This window comes from Sorghum bicolor, chromosome 9 (assembly GCF_000003195.3).
Source record: "Sorghum bicolor cultivar BTx623 chromosome 9, Sorghum_bicolor_NCBIv3, whole genome shotgun sequence".
Taxonomy (NCBI): Eukaryota; Viridiplantae; Streptophyta; class Magnoliopsida; order Poales; family Poaceae; genus Sorghum; species Sorghum bicolor.
The window spans coordinates 34,813,297-34,819,710 of record NC_012878.2 but is presented as its reverse complement, the minus strand read 5'-3'; positions in this window follow the sequence as shown (position 1 = coordinate 34,819,710).

Genomic DNA, 6,414 nt, shown 5'->3' with positions numbered 1-6,414 from the left:
ACCCACTTTTTTGATACTGCCCCCAGTGCCAAAGTGGAGACTCGCGCTATCGGCGGTTGGTCAGGGTACATTCAGAAGTACCGCGGGAGAGGGCCTGTCACCATAAAGGAGCAAACCACCTTTCTGAACATGTGGCTGGACAAGTTTGTATTCTGTGGTCGATCGGCAGGACCGACTTCTGTCTATCTATCGGCAGCAGAGAGACTGGCTAACGGTGGCCAATTTCCTCTCGGCCGATACTTGCTTGGCGCTGTTTACCACCTTCTCCATCAGGTAGCCCAGAAACTCCTGCTTGGCCAATCCATCGGCAACTTGGGAGGCCCCTGGTGGTTTATTAATATGTGGCTCAATCTGCACCTGCATAAGCGCCTTGATTTCAACTTGTTCTCACAGCACTTCCCAAGAGATATAGCCGAAGATCATGTGTTGGGTGAAGAGGAATCGGCAACGCGTGCCCCCTTGAACTTTGGCGAAGCCATCATAGTCCTACCTGGTTCAGGGAGTAATCCGGATCAAATTGGCCGATTCTTCGAGACTCTGTATGAGGGTTTGGCCAGAGATGAACGACCATGGTTGGCTTATGATGACCCAGATAGCATGCTCCCTCTGATCTTCAATCCATTTGATGAAGCTCTCGACAGGGATAATGAGGCGATGATGGCAATTGTAACCCCCAGAGCCATTCCAGTGAATTTTTTCGGTAGCACAAAAACTTCTCCCCAGACTTACAAATTTTACAATCCATCGGCATTAGCTCGCCAGTTAGCTTTCGTCTAGTTGCCGATTGCACTTCCTTATGCCGATGTGATAAAACCCAGAGAAACCATCAACAACCTTCTTGAGTGGACTCGAGTAGCCCAACTACCACCAAACGCCGATGTAGATGTAGATCTGTCAGAATGGGTTCTGGCTGCTTTTATCACTCAGGCATACAAGTTATGGTGGGCAGAATGGAAAGAGCATCTATTCTGCAGATCGGCACTTTCATACCGCAGCATGATTGACCCCGAATACGAAGTTCCCGATGACACTGTAAGTAACTCAAACCAACGTTTCATTTTCTCACTATTACTTCCATCGGCAGCTTACCCTTGTATTCCTTTTGCAGGTTGACAATATTCCTCCATCGGTTAGCAGGAGTGGCAAGCCGATCGACTTGTTTCCATCAGGCCCGATTTCCTCAATCGGCCACAATGCTCCCACTCTGGCTTCCATCGTGCATCGGGGTGTGCGCCTCAGGAAAGTTACAACCAGGAGAACCCAGACATCACCAACGGTAGCCGCTCCCACTCTGGCGCGGGCTTTCAAGGCAATTTGTCAAATCTTTATCTTTTACGCTGACTATCTTTATATTGGCTTTATTTATACTTATAAACCCTTGTTCGTTATTGCAGCAAACCAGTGCATCGGCAAAGGTCACACGTCAAGGTGCCGATGCCACCCAGTCCAGCCAGCCAAAGAGGAAGGGTACCACAGGTGCTAAGACTGGAACAAAGCGCCAGAAGGTAGCAACTCCCCCTCCTATGCAGGAAGCACCACAGATAGAAGAACCCCAACAGGAAGGATCTCAAACAGAAGGTACATCAGCTGACACGGGTGAACAAACAACTGGCCCGGTGGGTCCAATTATACCATCGGCAGTTCTCCCGATTCAGACAATTGCTATCCCTCCTCCAGGTAACATATTTTAACAATATCGCTACCGATGAACTTATTCTTATTTAGTCTCATAACCTTTCTTGTCTTCTTTCAGTCGATATCGTCCCATCGGCAACCTTAGCCGATCAACCTGTAGTTCCATCGGCATCTTTGGTCGGTCAGCCCGCAGCTCCGTCAGCACCTCCCAGTCCAAGGCAAGAGATCGCCTTGAAGCAAGTAAGTCACTGTTTACCGCCAGCATTATTTGCCGATTCTCTAAGTATGAGCTAATCTTGCTTTCCCTCCCAGGAACAAGATTCTCCCGATAGCCTGTTCTCCTTCGCCATCGATTTCTCTGAAGAAGAAGGTGAAGAAGCAAGCACTTCTCAGTCGGTCGGCATCACATCGGCAGAGGTCAGGGTCAGGCTGGAAGAATTGTCAGCTCTCCTTCACCAGGACACAGCGCAATTGGTTGATGATTCCGACCCTACCAAGACCCTGTTCAGAACTCTCAGAGGCCAAGTCCCAGCCGACGTTGAAGAAATCCTGTTCCAAGCCGCTCATCTGGAGAGTCGCCAGCTGCAGTACCAAAGAGCTTCTCGGCGGCTTGCCGATAGAGCCGCTCAGACTCAACTCTCCGATGAAATGAGGAAAGAAATGCTTTTGACCGATGAGAAGCACAAGAACATCGGCATCCTGAGATCTTCTGGAGACGCGCTGAAGCAGAAGATATCCGATCTATCGGCAAGAAAAGAGTCCCTATTGGCGGAGCTTAAGGAAGTAGAGAACGCTCTGTCCCAAGCCCAACAGGAAGAGAGCCAATTGCCAGAGACCATCAGGCTTCTTGAGCGCGAGCGAAATGCTCATGGTCACAAAGCACTCCAACTGAAGAAGAAGCTGAAGCCGATAGAAGGTTCTGCCGATGATGACATCAAGGAGATAGAAGCAGCCAACCAAATTCGGCTACGCGCTATATCGGCAATCCAGACGCTGCTTAACACATAGAGTTTCCATCGGCATTGTATCTGCGCTTTCCTGCTTCCTCAGCTTTTAGTCTAGCCGATAGGACTGTTATCGGCGCCTAAACTTTTGAAACACCAAGTCTTGTCCCCAAGCATTTGCATCCAGCCATATACTGGGGTAGTACTTCTTTAAATATTTGCCGTTTAATGCTCTGGGAAATTCAATTCCTTCGAGGGTTTCTAGAATGTAGGCATTACCAGGAGTCGATCGACTTATCTGATAAGGACCCTCCCAATTAGGAGACCACTTTCCAAACATCGAGCTTTTGGTCCCAACTGGTAAAACTAATTTCCATACCAAATCCCCATCGGCAAACTCTTTAGCCTTCACCTTCTTATCATACCATCTAGCAACTCTTTTCTTATTCTCTTCTATACTCATTAAAGCTTTTAACCGATGCCCTACTAGATCGTCCAATTCATCGGTCATCAAAGTGGCATAACCATCGGAAGTTAATTGATCTTGAAAAGATAATCGCCTAGATCCAGCCTTAATTTCCCAAGGCAACACTGCATCATGTCCATACACCAATTGATAGGGTGATACCTTGGTCGATCCATGACAAGCCATCCGATAAGACCACAATGCTTCATTTAATAATGTATGCCACCGCTTAGGATTTTCTTCAATCTTCCATTTAATAAGCTTGATAATTTCTTTGTTAGACGCTTCGGCCTGCCCATTGGCTTGAGCATAATAAGGAGAAGAATTCAACACTTTAATTCCCATACCGATTGCGAATTCATCGAACTCCCCCGATGTGAACATGGTGCCCTGATCGGTAGTAATCGTTTGGGGAATCCCAAATCGGTAAATAATATGCTCCTTCACAAAATCAATCATATTGGCCGATGTGACTTTCTTCAAAGGAATAGCTTCAACCCATTTAGTGAAATAATCAGTGGCAACTAGAATGAACTTATGCCCTTTGCTAGATGGTGGATAAATCTGGCCGATCAGATCGATGGCCCATCCCCGGAACGGCCAAGGCTTTATTATAGGATTCATAGCCGATGCGGGTGCTCTCTGGATATTACCAAACTTTTGACAACCTTGACATCCCTTGAAATATTTAAAACAATCTTCAAGTATGGTTGGCCAAAAATATCCATTCCTTCGAATCATCCACTTCATCTTAAAAGCTGACTGATGCGCTCCACACACTCCTTCATGGATTTCCCCCATCAAACTTCTGGCTTCATCATCACCCAAGCATCGGAGAAGAATCCCGTCGATAGTTCGATAATACAATTCATTTTCAAGGAGCACATACTTGGTTGCTTGAAATCGAACCCGTCTTTCAACTTTTTTGGATGGATCTTTCAGATAATCAATAATTTCTTTCCTCCAATCATCGGCACCGACTACCGATGTCGCATTAATCATTGGCTGATATCCCGAGGCATGCTGAGCTAACCGATTAGCGTCTTCATTATGCAATCGGGGAACATGCTCCAATCGGAAATCCTTGAATTCCTTTAACAGTTGCATACTTCTCTCGAAATACGTTATGAGAACTTCACTTCGGCATTCATAGCTTCCGGCCAATTGATTTATAACCAATATAGAATCCCCGAATATTTCAACAGCATCAGCACGAACTTCTCTCAGCAACTCCAATCCCTTGATCAGAGCTTGATACTCAGCCTGATTATTTGTCGATGTGGCAACAATCGGCAAGGAAAACTCATACTTCCTCCCCTTAGGGGAAACTAATACAATGCCGATTCCTGCCCCCCGGTCACAGGTAGATCCATCAAAGAAGAGCGTCCAGGGTACAATTTCCAAGGTTTCCACTAGACCGCAATGCTGAGTCACAAAATCGGCCATAATCTGCCCTTTGACTGCCTTAGCCGATTCGTAACGCAAATCGAACTCCGACAGCGCTAAAATCCATTTGCCGATCCTACCACTCATAATCGGCATAGATAGCATGTATCGGACCACGTCATCTTTGCAAACAACAGTGCATTCGGCCGATAACAGGTAATGTCTCAGCTTGATACATGAAAAATATAAGCATAAGCATAGTTTCTCAATGGCCGAATACCTGGTTTCAGCATCAGTCAACCTCCTACTCAAATAATAAATTACCCTTTCTTTCCCTTCAAACTCTTGAACTAAAGCTGAACCGATAACCGATCCATCGGTAGATAAATACAATCTGAAGGGCTTCCCTTGTTGAGGTGGAACTAAAACTGGAGGATTTACTAGATACTTCTTGATTTCATCCAGAGCCAACTGCTGTTCTTCTCCCCAAATAAACTCTTGATCGGCTTTCAATTTAAGAAGAGGACTGAAAGCACGAATCCTACCAGACAAATTCGATATAAATCTCCTGATAAAATTTACCTTGCCGATCAAGGATTGGAGCTCGGTTTTGTTGGTAGGGGCCACTATTTTATTGATGGCATCAATGGATCTTCGACTAATTTCAATACCCCTCTGATGTACCATGAAACCAAGAAACTGCCCTGCCGATACGCCAAATGCACACTTGTTGGGATTCATCTTCAATCCATGCTTCCTTGTGCACTCTAACACTTTTTGTAAATCGGCAAGATGCTTTGAGAAATCTCCAGACTTAACCACCACATCATCAATATAAATCTCTACGAGCTTGCCGATGAACTCATGAAATATAAAATTCATAGCCCTTTGATAAGTAGCACCAGCATTCTTTAACCCAAAAGTCATGACTATCCATTCAAATAGCCCAACATGACCAGGACACCTGAATGCGGTTTTTGGAATATCCTCCTCTGCCATGAATATTTGATTGTAACCTGCATTACCATCCATGAAGCTGATGACCCGATGGCCAGCCGCAGCATCAACCAGTAGATCGGCGACAGGCATTGGGTACCCATCCATCGGCGTAGCTTTATTGAGATTCCTGAAATCAATGCACACCCGAAGCTTCCCGTTCTTCTTGTAAACCGGAACAACATTGGAAATCCATTCGGCATACCGACACTGCCGAATAAACTTAGCTTCAATAAGTTTAGTGATTTCGGCCTTAATATCAGGTAGAATGTTAGGATTACATCGGCGGGCTGGTTGCTGATGTGGCCGAAATCCAGACTTGATGGGTAACCGATGTTCAACAATTGATCGGTCTAAACCAGGCATCTCTGTATAATCCCAAGCAAAGCAATCTTTATATTCCTTTAACAAACTAGTCAATTGTCGCTTACACTCAGGATCTAATTTAGCACTAATAAAAGTAGGCCTAGGCTTATCACCACTACCTATATCTACTTCTACCAAATCATCGGCCGATGTGAATCCCTGGCCTAATTTTCCATCATCGGCGAATCTATCCATTAAAAACCGTCGTCAGAACCGACTGCTTGGATCGGTGGAATCTCATAATCGGCAACTTTGAGAAAATCTTTCTCCCAAACTTCTCCTGAAATGCATCTGGTCCTTTCGTAAGTATCCGCTTCTGCCGATGCGATAACATAAGAAGAGTCTCCTGGGACAATCTCAATCTTGTCACCTACCCACTGAACCAAGCACTGATGCATTGTAGATGGGACACAACAATTGGCATGAATCCAATCTCTCCCCAATAATAAATTGTAAGCACCTTTTCCGCTGATCACGAAAAAAGTTGTCGGCAAGGTTTTGCTGCCGATGGTCAACTCTGCACATATCGCCCCCTTGACTGGAGACACGTTTCCTTCAAAGTCTTTGAGCATCATATTGGTCTTGGTCAAATCTTGATCCCTTTTCCCTAGCTTCCGATAT